We start from the raw sequence: 14,255 nt of genomic DNA, 5'->3' as shown, positions 1-14,255 counted from the left end.
GTTGTGACAATGTAGCCATGGTCTGAGCTGCTTTCGTCATCATCAAGTTATTTAAGGTTGTGTGCAAGGGAGAATGGGTGGGAACATGGAGGGGGGGCTTTTTCAGAGAGGGGTTCTTATTGGTGACCGGGAGCGGCCCCGATGCAGTGAGAAATTCCAAGGGGGAAAAAAGTCCAGTTTTCTTCAGAGGAGAAAGCAGCAGAGTCTTTACAATAACTTTACCCTCTGCAAATATACAATCTCTTGCAAGAGGACCAGACTGCTACATTGGCTGTTCTAAGGTGGTTTTGACCACATTGTGGACTAAGTGAAAGAAGTGAGAGTCCTTCCCCACCCACCCCATTGGAAACACCTGCAGGGGGTGGGGTCCTATGTTTATTGACGCTATGTTTCTTGATTTGTTTTTGCTTGATATTATGATTACTGATGTTTGGTATTATACTGTTTTATAATACTGGTATTATACTCGTTTGCCCTGAGCCCTTCGGTATACAAATCGAATAATACAATACAATACATGTTCCTGTCAGCAGAAGCGTATCTAGGCAAACTGGAGCCAAGAATAGAATAGAATAGAATAGAATAGAATCTTTATTGGCCAAGTGTGATTGGACACACAAGGAATTTGTCTCCGGTGCATATGCTCTCAGTGTACATAAAGAAAATACATTTGTCAAGAATCATAAGGTACAGCACTTAATGATTGTCATATAGGTCTAGTAAGCAATCAGGAAACAATCAATAGTAATAAAAACATAAAATGTAAAATCATAAAATAAAATGAAATGTCAGCACAGGCTATAGTCATACAGTCATAATTGGGAGGAGATGGGTAATAGGGTAATAGGGACAACACCTGAGATTGGCGCCCCCCCCCCCCCCGGCATAGGTGGCCACCCTCCTTCACGACGACCAAACAATGATTTTTTGCACCAGCTCACAAAACACCCCCCACCTCCAACAAAACATACATGGCTCTCTCCCCACTACTTTCCTAATTGTGTCCTCACACCAACCCTGTGAGGTAGGCTGCTAGCCTGAGAAACAGCTCCAAACCAGTGCAAGGGGAATTAACTTTTAAGCATGTAAATCTGTCAGTCACTGCAGGTGAGCTGCCCGCTCAAGAAAAATCCCGTCGTCAAGAACCATTAAAATTCTTATGTCCAAACCTTCACGGCTCAGGTCGCAGAGACCAAGCTCGAACGGCTTTGGTTCTGCTTTCGGACCGCATCGGACAAAACCCAAGATACCCCACAGCTTTCGAAAAGGGCCAAGTGCCATCAAATATCTTGGAGTCTAACGTTACTTTGACGGACACCTAGCTCAAAGTTGTATTATTTTATTTCCTTTGGTAGAAAGGCAATATTTCGATTTCGAATACCTTCAATGGCATATAAATAGTTTAACGTTAACATTGCAAGATAGTAACAGCCTTTACCACTTCTGACGAGTTAAAACAACACCATTAAAAAATTTAGCCACCGCTTCCAACAGCTCGTAGTTGTGGCTGTTTAAAAATATATATAACCTTCTGTTTATCTGTAATGCCTTCACTTCCATGCAGGAAGGGGATTATGTGCTTCTTCCTACCTATCTCATGAAAAGGACAATTCAACAGCATATGAGATACTGTTTCCACAGAACCCATGCCACACGGGCATTTCCAGAAAGGCAATATCTGCTTACAGGTTCTGAACCGCAGCCTCGTTCCTGCGGAGCCTGTTTTAAACCGCAATGTCCATTTTCCGCCCCGCACTGATTTTCTGATACTATTTCCTCCTGCCGCCATCTGACTGTTCCTCTACAGTGTGTGGAATATTTTGTTCTGTCCTCGTTTGCCCAGAGGGGAAAAACACAGCAAAGTTCTCTGGACGCTTTCATATGGAGCACCCGGTTTTTCATTTGTGAATTATCGCTCCAAACGGCAAGCGATGAACAGCATCAAGAAATTGCTTCTGAAATTTCTCAAAAGGCAGGAGGTGGCATGGGGACCTTTTAAAAGCGTTTTGTTTGGCGAGGTCTGTCTTGGATGAACCGGGGGGGGGGGGGCAGTCAACTATCATCATCATCTTCTGTTTTATTACGGTCCAAGACCAGCAATTGCTGAATACAGAGTATCAAAAGCGCAATATACAAATTCCAAATGAAATGTAGGGGTATTGTTTAAAAACTACAAAATTGAACATAGACAAAGATTAAAACCAAAGATTAAATCATTCTCAAAACTAATGTTTAAAACCAAAATATTAATAGAACTACCACTACTGTTGCACTCTGGCTATAACTAATATTTCAAATACGTATATCTATATACATGAGTTTATATCATTGTTCATATTTTTTATATATTTCATGGGTTGTAAATACAATCATTTCTTGTCGACTACATCCAACCGGTAAGTTCAACTTATTTTTAACAATTATAACAAATAAATTCAGGGTCATCCGTATTAATTCAGGTAAGTATTTAGTTCATACTCTCCCATCAATTCAGCATCCTTAAGGTAAGTAATCAATCAATGCCCCTGAATTTATTTGTTATAATTGGTAAAAATAAGTTGAACTTACTGGTTGGATGTAGTCGACAAGAAATGATTGTATTTACAACCAATGAAATATATAAAAAATATGAACAATGATATAAACTCATGTATATAGATATACGTATTTGAAATATTAGTTATAGCCAGAGTGCAACAGTAGTGGTAGTTTTATTATTATTAATATTGACTGTTGCACCCCCTTTTCTTATGTAAAACCAAAATATAACATGGATGATCCAAATGGCCTGCCGCTATTTTGTGTTTAAGTTGCCCTGTTTATACCTGCGACTTTTAACAACATAGGTGCCGAATTTCACCACCACTCTTGTGATATTAGGATTGTCGTCTTCTACAGCTTTCCTCTGAACCAAATAAAATTGCTGTTGGGAGCGAGATAAACATCTTTGCCCTCATCTTCTTGTGCAGGGGGCATCGTAGAAAAATATAGGACACGGTCTCTATTCAGCGAACTATCAGTTCACCCCACCAAAGAATCTCCTTTTAGCTGCTGATCACAGCAGGGTGGGGTAACCGTCTCGATTCTTGATTTCAGGTAATCCTCATAAGTAAGCCGATGGTTCAGAAGTAAAAAAAAACCTATTGTGACTTGGTATGGATGAGGATGATGCTAACAGGTAAGATATACCAAACCAAATACCGACACCCGGGTTTGGCGAGAGGTGTGCCACACATTTCTGTTGGCTGTTCTTAATAGGTTGAAAGGACTTGGGCAAAGCTCCACCTAGCAAGGAAAGCTGTTGTTGAGAGCCAGTGTGGCGTAGTGGTGAAGAGCAGGTGCGCTCTAATCTGGAGAATCGGGTTTGATTCCCAGCTCTGCCACTTGAGCTGCAGAGGCTTCTCTCGTGAACCAGATTAGTTTGTGCACTCCAACACACGCCAGTTGGGTGATCTTGTAGTCACAGTTCTTTGGAGCTCTCTCAGCCCCACCCACCTCACAGGGTGTTTGTTGGGGGGGGGGAGAGAAAGGAGATTGTAAGCCCCTTTGAGAAAGGGGGGGTATAAATCCAAACTACTACTGCTGCTACTACTACCACTACTACTCTTCTTCTCCTCCGTGGTTGATTTCTTGCTGGGGGATCTGGAGAATTATAGCAGTTGTCATGTGGTGCACAGATGCTGGCAGGGAAGTTGGGTAGTTTTCTAGGGCGTGGGGAAAACTCCCAGCCTGTTGGCAACTCAGATCCTGGAGTTAATCGGTCCTAAACCCTGGCCCAAGCCAGCCCACGCTTATCAGACCCGGTCAGTATTTGGATGGAGACCCCCAAGCGTGTCCAGGGTCCCTACAAAGAGCCACCTCCGCCACTCTCTTGCCTTGAAAACCCTGCAAGGTCGCCCTAAGTGGACTCGAGGCGGGGCAGAAAAGGGGGGGGCGGAGTTGTCGATCAACCCCCGTCTTGTCTTCCAGCGGAACCCACCTCGCAGGGCTGTGGTGCGGACCAAACGAAAAGGGACGGGAACGCCATGAAAACGGATCCTGGGTTCTGGAAAACCGCCGCCAGGCAACGCACAGGGGCGGTCCGCGCTGGCCCAGCCCTCTCCCGATGTGGTACAGCCCTCGCCTGCGGGAGCGCCGCCTACGACGAGCAATTGGCCCGGCCCGCTGCCTCCCTCCTCTTCCTCGGAGGGGCGACCCCGCCGGGTTGGAGCTGAAGTTGCAAGGAGTCAGTCCAGTGTGGCTTCCCTGCCGGGCAGGCAGCTGCAGGCTGGGCTGCGGGGCAGAGGCTGGGTCGAGGGAGGGAGGGAGGGAGGGAAGGGGGGAGGGATCAGGGCCGCCCCCCTGGCAGCTTCTCCTCCTCCTCCTCCTCCTCCTCCCCTGGCCCATCTGGCCAGCGCGCTCCGGCGGGCGAGGACTTGCAGCGGCACGTCGGGAGCGATGGACTCGGATTCCGGCGAGCTCAGCGACGGCGATGTGGCCCCGGCGGCGGGTAAGCGGTGTCCCCGAGCGGGGCTGGGGGCGGGGGGGGGTCTGCTCTTCAGCCTAAGGGATCGCCGCCTTCCTAGCTCGCAAGGGGCAGCTGGGCTCCGGGGCTCCTCTCTCGGCTTTCAAGGTAGCCTCAGAGGACCGGCCTCGCCTTTGCGGGACCGCCAGAGCTGGGATCTGGCCACTTGTTCCTTCTCAGTGCAAGTAGGAGGGTCCCGGAGGAGGGTCGGCCCGCCTGGTTTGGGATCTCCCTTTCGTGTCTTCCTCGTCTGCAAGCTTCCAAGCTGTGCCCCTCTCTCTTGGTTTCCGGGCATGTCTTTATTCGGTGCCTTTTGCTTCTGGGGGGGGGGGGGGCTTCCCTCAATTTAGCCTCACCACAACCTTGCAAGGTAGGTCTAGGCGAGAGGGAGAAAGAAAGAAGCCCGTGGTCGCTCGGGACGCTTTGTGGCGAGCAGGGATTTGAACCTGGCGTTTCTTGCCCAGTGCTATAACTGCTAGGGAACATTGCTGAGCTGCTCTGCCCCAAAGCTGGGGTATCCCTATAATAAAGAAAAGGAGGGGTGGTGGGAGAGAAAGGGGGCTCTCAAAAATATAGTTACATATTATTATTATTATTATTATTATTATTATTATTATTATTATTATTATTATTATTATTATTAATTGGGTTTATAAACCGTCGTCCCCCGAAGGGCTCATATAGTCAAAGGCTTTCACGGCCGGAATCACTGGGGTGTTGTGGGGTTGTGTGGCCGTGTTCCAGTAGCATTTTCTCCTGACGTTTCGCCTGCATCTGTGGCTGGCATCTTCAGAGGATCTGTGGCTGGCATCTTCGGAGGATCCTCTGAAGATGCCAGCCACAGATGCAGGCGAAACGTCCGGAGAAAATGCTACTGGAACACGGCCATACAACCCGGGAAACCCACAACGCCCTAATGCAGTTAATGTGCGCCGGTTTGTACTAGCCTTGAGATTCTGCCATCTCCGAGTTTCTTAGGTCCAGTGTCTGAATGAGAAGTAGGCGCTACTTGATCCTACTGCACATGAGCGCCTGCGTCTTAAGGCATGACCGGTTCACTTCTTAGCAGTCTTGTACTTCTTGCAAAGATGGGCAGGAATTTGATCCTGGCACTCCTTGCCCAGTGCTATAACTGCTAGGTAACGCTACTGAGCTTCTTTGCCCCAAAACTGGGGCATCGCTATAATAAAGAAAACAAAGGGAGGGGAGAGAAAGAAGAGTTTGGATTTATATCCCCCCTTTCTCTCCTGCAGGAGACTCATAAGGGGCTGACAATCTCCTTGCCCTTCCCCCCTCACAACAAACACTCTGTGAGGTGGGTGGGGCTGAGAGAGCTCCATAGAGCTGTGACTAGCCCAAGGTCACCCAGCTGGCGTGTGTGGGAGTGCCCAGGCTAATCTGAATTCCCCAGATAAGCCTCCACAGCTCAGGCGGCAGAGCTGGGAATCAAACCCGGTTCCTCCAGATTAGATACACGAGCTCTTAACCTCCTACGCCACTGCTGCTCCCTAAGGGGGGTCTCAAAAATATAGTTGGGGTCTCAAAAATATAGTTGATGTGTGCCGGTTTGTACTAGCCTTGATATTCCCCCAGCTCCAAGTTTCTTAGGTTCAGTCAGTGTCTGAATGAGAAATAGGCGCTACCTGATCTTACTGCACATGAGTGCCCGCGCATGTGTCTTAAGGCATGGCAGGTTCATTTCTTAGCAGTCTTGCTCTTCTGGCAAAGATGGGCCTGTGAGCAGAGCCCGCCGTTCAATCTGGGACTCATCTGAGAATGAGACACGTGTCAGACGCGTGTGCGAGAGACAACATGAGGATCGCTTGATCTTCGCTGCCAAGCGTGGTTCCCGTGACTGTTGACTTGGTGGCCAAAGAAGTGTTTCCTCCCATGTCATTTTCCGGAGCTGAGATCTGGCAGAGAAGACAGGGTTTGGGATTAAGACTGTGAGTTAAGTGGCGATCTTATGTGAGAAGGAGGTGTGTGTGTGGGGGGGGGGGGGGGAATCCCGAGAATCTTGACAGTGCCAAACTTAGGGTCCGCGCGCACCCGAAACATCGCCAGCTGTTTACATCCGCAAGTATCTTATAAGGGGCCCTGGCAAGTATTTGAAAAGAGTCTCTGAGAGGTTAGCCTGAGGGTCTCAGGTGATGGGAAATGAGCTGGCATAGGAACATAAGAACATAAGAACAAGCCAGCTGGATCAGACCAGAGTCCATCTAGTCCAGCTCTCTGCTACTCGCAGTGGCCCACCAGGTGCCTTTGGGAGCTCATGTGCAGGAGGTGAAAGCAATGGCCTTCTGCGGCTGTTGCTCCCGATCACCTGGACGGTTAAGGCATTTGCAGTCTCAGATCAAAGAAGATCAAGATGGGTAGCCATAAATCAACTTCTCCTCCATAAATCTGTCCAAGCCCCTTTTAAAGCTATCCAGGTTAGTGGCCATCACCAAAACGTATCTCTCGATCTCTCTTTCCCAAAGAATGTCTACGTTGGAAGCGTTTACTTTCTCAAGACTGTTCTGCTACACAGAGCTGGGAAGGGGGGGGGGGGGGCTCTGCTGCCATGTTGTTAGGAACTGGAGTAGAGTAGAAGAGGAGTTTGGATTTATACCCTGTTTTTCTCAGCCGCGAGGCGTCCCAAAGCAGCTTACGATCACTTCCCCTTCCTCTCCCCACAACGGACGCCTTGTGAGGTCGGTGGGGCTGAGAGAGTTCTGGGAGAACTGCGATTGGCTCGGGGCCAACCAGCAGGCCTCACGTGGAGGAGTGGGGAAACAACACTCTGCACGCGTGAAAGAGTCCGAGGTTGATCTGGAGTCTTGCTTAGGTGTCTGCGTCGTGTGTTCCCAGCCGGTCGCGCCAATGCTCAGTTGCGGACATGACATGAAAAAAGGTTCTTCTGATTCGAGACTTCCATGTGGTGTCAGAAGGAAGAAGAGTTTGTAAGCCACCTTGAGTTTCCGCTGCATAATTATCAAGGTGCAACTTGCAGGTCTCGGGCTGTTTTTCACCTGCGAAGCCTCCAGCGAGCAGCCACGCAGTGCCAACGGAAAACCTGCGTCCGGCAGAATGCTCATCTGCACAACAAATGCCCACTCCCCGTGCGTTCTCTTCCAGTTGTCGCTTTGCGGGTGTTAACGTGAATAACGTTGCTACGCAGTGGCGTAGGAGGTTAAGAGCTCATGTATCTAATCTGGAGGAACCGGGTTTGATTCCCAGCTCTGCCACCTGAGCTGTGGAGGCTTATCTGGGGAATTCAGATTAGCCTGTACACTCCCACACACGCCAGCTGGGTGACCTTGGGCTAGTCACAGCTTCTCGGAGCTCTCTCAGCCCCACCTACCTCACAGGGTGTTTGCTGTGAGGGGGGAAGGGCAAGGAGATTGTAAGCCCCTTTGAGTCTCCTGCAGGAGAGAAAGGGGGGATATAAATCCAAACTACTCCTCCTCCTCCTCCTCCTCCTCCTCTTCTTCTTCTTCTTCTTCTTCTTCTTCTGAAATAGCACGCTGGCACCCTCCTCAGATGTCTTACGAATCCGAGGTTGTGTTCAGTGAGATCAGAGGAGTCAAAATTGGCTCATGTTCACCTATGTTCTGTGGAACTGAAACTCTGGGCTGGCTTGTATACATAGTGGGGTTTTGGCCACAGCTGTTTTGGAATGTAGCTGGAGCTATTGTGATGGATGAGTTTATGGGATGGCCGGCGTGCTTACGAACTGTCCGGAGTCAGGGGATTATTTTCATGTATACAGCCCGCTATCTCTGGCCTCAACTTCAGCGAGACATGTGCCTTCTCGACAGAGCCTCTGATTGTAAGCCAACAATGACAGCCTTATTTTGATGTACTTATTTAGGGCAGCGAAGCATCTGCTCTGCACGCGGAAGGCCCTGAGTTCAATCCCCGGCGTCGGCATTTAAAACACACAGAAGGCGACGGGAGGGAAAGAGTTCTGTTCAAGGCTAGCTGCTGCCAGTCAGAGTACGCAATATTGACCCTGATATTTGGGTGCTGTGGGGTTTCCGGGCTGTATGGCAGCATTCTATGTTCTAGCAGCATTCTCTCCTGACGTTTCGCCTACATCTGTGGCTGGCATCTTCAGAGGATCATTGACCCTGATAGTTCAGCGGTCTGACTCAATGGAAGGCGGCACCATGTGCCTTTCAACTGAGCCTACAGAATTTACTACTCCACAAAGATTTTACTAGTGCGCATGCCCACACTTAGCTGTATTAGTGGCATGTATCATATGGAGGAGGAGGAAGAGGAAGAAGAAACAGAGGAGGAAGAAGAAGAGTTTGATTTATATCCCCACTTTCTCTCCTATAGGAGACTCAAAGGGTCTTACAAACTCCTTTCCCTTCCCCCCCTCACAACAAACTCCCTGTGAGGTGGGTGGGGCTGAGAGAGCTCCGAAGAGTTGTGACTAGCCCAAGGTCACCCAGCTGCCGTACGTTGGAGTGCACAAGCTAATCCGGTTCATCAGATAAGCCTCCACAGCTCAGGCGGCAGAGCAGGGAATCAAACCCGGTTCCTCCAGATTAGAGTGCACCTGCTCTTAACCACTGCGCCACCGGATGGTCTGAGATTAAAAAGAAGCAGGATTCGAGACGCTGTTTCTCATGGTCACTTCCGAGGTATAGTGTTAGCATTGCCACACGCTTGCTGCATTCGGGATGGTTTGTTTTGCAGACTGTGAATCTCGTTTGTTTCCTATCGCCCTTAAGACATAAAGCTGCTTCCGCCCTTAAGAGCGACTGTCTGCCTCCTCTCTGTCCTTGCCTGCCGGAGGAAATGCATATGCATTTTCCCGGGAGAGCTGTTGAGAGGAACAGGCAATTGTCTCACATTTGTATTCAAGTTCCAAGTAGGTGGACTAATAAAACTTTTGCGTGCAAACTTTTTTCCAGGATCCTCTTTCCAGTAAAGATATTTCCCCCTCAACAGTGTAAACAGTTATAGGGAAGCTATTCGATGTCGTGAAGACTGCGCGTTTGCCTTAAGATGACCTGAAACATGTTGGCTCTGCTGTTAACCAATTTTTAAAATGCCTGGGAGAGTCATCGTACTCTCGTCTCCTTATCTAGCATGGCCCGTTGCGTACCAATGTAAAATGGTATCTTTGGCTGGCCCTGGCCAGCCCCCAGCTAAACACTCCTCACCCCTGCCAACCCCACCCCCACAAAAAGAGAAACAGCTTGTAAGAAGAAGAAGAGTTTGGATTTATATCCCCCCTTTGTCTCCTGCAGGAGACTCCAAGGGGCTTACAATCTCCTTGCCCTTCCCCCCTCACAACAAACACCCTGTGAGGTAGGTGGGGCTGAGAGAGCTCCGAGAAGCTGTGACTAGCCCAAGGTCACCCAGCTGGCGCGTGTGGGAGTGCACAGGCTAATCTGAATTCCCCAGATAAGCCTCCAAAGCTCAGGCGCCAGAGCTGGGAATCAAACCCGGTTCCTCCAGATTAGATACATCAGCTCTTAACCCCCTACGCCACTGCTGCTCCATAATCTATAATAAGAGTACTAGAAGCACTATACGAAATATAGGGAGAGGGGGGGAGAGAGGGAAGGGTGGGGCGGGTGGTCAAAATGCATCCCCCCACATGGCCCAGGGAAATGGCACCTGGGTCGTATGCCCCCTACGGTCCCCCCTAGATATGCCGTTGAGCTTGGCCCAAACTCTCTTCTAGTTTATAGAATCCTTTCGGCTGGTCAACAAAGTAAAGACATCCTTGCATCCCCGCGAGGACTTTGATCAGACGCCTGCTCGGAATTCCCTGCTCTGAACTTCATTCCTGGGAGCAGGGGAGCAGGGGTGGGGGTCTGATTCAGACTGGGGGTGTGGTTGAAGCCCCCTCCCTCCCTCCCGGGCAGTTTTCCTGACCTGAAATGGCCTAGTACAATGTCCAATCGACTTACGGTCGATAAACAGCATTTCCCCAGGGCTGTTTTTGGTCAGGAAAATGGCACGGGGTCAGGGTAGGGAGGGGGTGAAGGTGCCAATCCGCACTGGCCAAGCATGTGGTGCGACCGCACTTGGAGTCCTGTGTCCAGTTCTGGTCGCCACATCTCAAAAAGGATATCGAAGAGATAGAAAAAGTGCAGAGAAGGGCAACGAAGATGATTGAAGGATTGGAGCACCTTCCTTCTGCTGCAGCGTTTGAGACCCTTTAGTTTGGAGAGGAGACGTCTGAGGGGGGATATGATTGAAGTCTATAAAATTATGCATGGGGAGAAAATGTTGACAGAGAGAAATTTTTCTCTCTTTCTCACAATACTAGAACCAGGGGGCATCCATTGAAAATGCTGGGGGGAAGAATTAGGACTAATAAAAGGAAACATTTCTTCACGCAACGTGTGATTGGCATTTGGAATATGCTGCCACAGGAGGTGGTGATGGCCACTAACCTGGATAGCTTTAAAAAGGGCTTGGACAGATTTATGGAGGAGAAGTCGATCTATGGCTACCAATCTTGATCCTCCTTGATCTCAGATTGCAAATGCCTTAGCAGACCAGGTGCTCAGGAGCAGCAGCTGCAGAAGGCCATTGCTTTCACCTCCTGCATGTGAGCTCCCAAAGGCACCTGGTGGGCCACTGCGAGTAGCAGAGTGCTGGACTAGATGGACTCTGGTCTGATCCAGCAGGCTCTTTCTTATGTTCTTATGTATGTAAGAATTTGCTTTTGGGAACAGAGCTTGCACGCTTTGCACGGGAAATGTACCAGGTGGCCAACGAGGCCTCTGTATCATGTAAATTGGCCCTATTTTTTTCACCACTGTTAACTGTGAGAAGTGGCTATTTTTAGATAAGTACCGTGACCCACCTCAAGTGTAGGACAGGAGAGAAGAGCAGAAGAAGTAGAAGAGTTTGGATTTATACCCCACCTTTCTCTCCTGTAAGGAGCCTCAAGGTGGCTTACAAGCTCCTTTCCCTTCCTCTCCCCACAACAGAAACCTTGGGTGGTAAGGGGGGCTGAGAGAGTTCAGAGAGAACTGTGACTAGCCCAAGGTCCCCCAGCAGGAATGTAGGAGTGCGGAAACACATCTGGTTCACCAGATCAGTCTCTGCCACTCAAGTGGAGGAATCAAGCCCGGTTCTCCAGATGAGAATCCACCTGCTCTTAACCACTACACCTCGCTGGCCAGAGAAAAACATCTTTTGAAAAGCAAAGTCCTGTGTTTCCATTGACGCTCCATTTTCCCTCGGCGCTCGGCACGATTCCCGCTAAGACTTCATTAGCTTATTTTGTGAAAACGTTACACGCTGCCTTTCCTCGTTGTCCCAGGTGGCTTGCGACAACCGTTTGAAATCCCGTCCAGTTTAAACCAAACTCAAAGAACGAAACTTAAATCCCCTTGCCCGCCTCCCTGAAAATGTGTCCCTCGTTTGCGCTTCGGTTTGATGGCCTGATATGAAAAGCATTCCTGTGGGAGGGATTCCCGGCGTCTGGGTGGTATTCTGTGTTTAGCTAATTTGGAAGCGGCGTGGTAACATCTGAAAAACAGGAGCGGGGACGTTTCGGTTTGCATTCTTTTTGGAAAATCTGTAACATGTGTCCGAGGACAATACAAGCCAGCTGTTTCCCGTCAATGAAAAATGGGCTCAGAGGGATAGAGAAAGGGGTTCTTTCCAGGTCAAGTTCCTCGAGAAGGCTCCAGGTTCAGTGATATTTGGTGTGTCCGCTCATAAAAAGCACATAGGCCAGAAAGTGAGTAAATATAATTTCTGATGGAATGATTGAGGGACTGGAGCACCTTCCTTATGAGTAGAGGCTGCAGTGTTTGTGACTCTTTAGTTTGGAGAGGAGACGTCCAAGGGAGGATATGTGGTGGCCAAGTTTGCAGATGATACCAAATTATGTAGGGTGGTGAGAACCACAAAGGATTGCGAAGAGCTCCAAGCGGACCTTGATAAATTAGGTGAGTGGGCTAAGAAATGGCAAATGCAGTTCAATGTAGCAAAATGTAAAGTGATGCACATAGGGGGCAAAAAATCCAAACTTCACATACAAGCTACAAGGGTCAGTGCTATCAGTCACAGACCAGGAAAGGGATTTGGGCGTCTTAGTTGATAGTTCCATGGGAATGTCAACTCAATGCATGGCAGCTGTGAAAAAGGCAAACACTATGCTGGGGATAATTAGGAAAGGAGTTGAGAATAAAACTGCGAGGATTGTCATGCCCTTATATGAAGCCTTGGTGCGACTGCACTTGGAGTACTGTGTTCAGTTCTGGTCGCCACATCTCAAAAAGGATATCGAAGAGATAGAAAAAGTGCAGAGAAGGGCAACGAGGATGATTGAAAGATTGGAGCACCTTCCTTATGAGAAGAGGCTGCAGCGTTTGGGACTCTTTAGTTTGGAGAGGAGACGTCCGAGGGGGGATATGATTGAAGTCTATAAAATTATGCATGGGGTAGAAAATGTCGACAGAGATAAGTTTTTCTCTCTTTCTCACAATACTAGAACCAGGGGGCAAACATTGAAAAGGCTGGGGGGAAGAATTAGGACTAATAAAAGGAAACATTTCTTCACGCAACGTGTGATTGGTGTTTGGAATATGCTGCCACAGGAGGTGGTGATGGCCACTCACCTGGATAGCTTTAAAAGGGGGTTGGACAGATTTATGGAGGAGAAGTCGATCTATGGCTAACAAATCTTGATCCTCTTTGATCTGAGATTGCAAATGCCTTAACCGTCCAGGTGCTCGGGAGCAACAGCCGCAGAAGGCCATTGCTTTCACATCCTGCAGGTGAGCTCCCAAAGGCACCTGGTGGACCTCTGCGAGTAGCAGAGTGCTGGACTAGATGGACTCTGGTCTGATCCAGCTGGCTCTTTCTTATGTTCTTATGATTTCTTGATGCTGGGCACTGGCATATCCTTGCATTGGTAGATTGTATGATTCTCTGTAATGCAGTTGGGAGTGATTATCCAGTGTGGCGTTGTGGTTAAGAGCAGGTCCACTCTAATCTGGAGAACCAGGGTTGATTCCCCACTCTGCCACTTTATCTGGTGAACCGGATTAGCTTGTGCGCTCCAATACATGCCAGCTGGGTGACCTTGGGCTAGTCACAGTTCTTCAGAGCTCCCTCAGCCCCATCTCACAGGATGTTTGTTGTGGGTGGGGGGGGGAAGGGAAAGGAGATTGTAAGGCCCTTTGAGTCTCCTTACAGGAGAGAAAGAGGGGGGATATAAATCCAAATAATTATTCTTCTTCTCCTCCTCCTTTTCCCACCCCATTTTCCTAACCTTAAATACCCCCCCCTCCAGATTTGCTATTTACTTCACTTGGAAATATGCAAAATGTCATGTGTTCCTTGCATCAGGGCCTCTAGATTTCTGTCAAAAAAGCTCTCAAGCTCTCAGAAGAACCGTTCTAAGACATTTTGATCCCGTCCTCCTTCCATGAGGCTCCGTGTGTGTCACATAGTTTGCTCTTCTCCATTTTATCCTCACAACAAACTCGTGCGGTAGGTTAGGCTGAGAGGAAGCGAGTGGTTTAACGGCATCTGATGGGCATCGTGTCAAACCTGGTTCTCCCTAATCCTAAAACAATATTCAAACCATGATCCATTCCAGCAGCTTCTTTGATTTGATGCTTTGGGGAATGGCAGATGTCATGTATAGGTGTCAAACTCACGCCCCTCCAGATGTTATGGACTACAGTTCCCATCATCCCCTGCCAGCATCATGCTGGCAGGGGGTGATGGGATCTGTAGTCCCTAACATCTGGAGGGCCACGAGTTTGACACCTGT

General features: G+C 48.8%; 1 protein-coding gene across 1 annotated transcript in view; it reads left to right on the top strand.

Annotated features, from left to right (window-relative positions):
• Positions 1-4,331: 4,331 nt before the first annotated feature.
• Positions 4,332-14,255, top strand: part of TNFAIP8L3 (TNF alpha induced protein 8 like 3) — a 57,668-nt gene continuing 47,744 nt past the window's right edge. The window contains 1 exon segment of the mRNA XM_048481795.1: positions 4,332-4,490. The gene's annotated coding sequence lies outside the window, so the exon portion shown is untranslated.

The sequence above is a fragment of the Sphaerodactylus townsendi genome, linkage group LG17, assembly GCF_021028975.2.
Source record: "Sphaerodactylus townsendi isolate TG3544 linkage group LG17, MPM_Stown_v2.3, whole genome shotgun sequence".
In the NCBI taxonomy this organism is placed as follows: Eukaryota; Metazoa; Chordata; class Lepidosauria; order Squamata; family Sphaerodactylidae; genus Sphaerodactylus; species Sphaerodactylus townsendi.
Note: the sequence above shows the minus strand (reverse complement) of the source record. Positions and strands in the feature narration are given on the sequence as shown.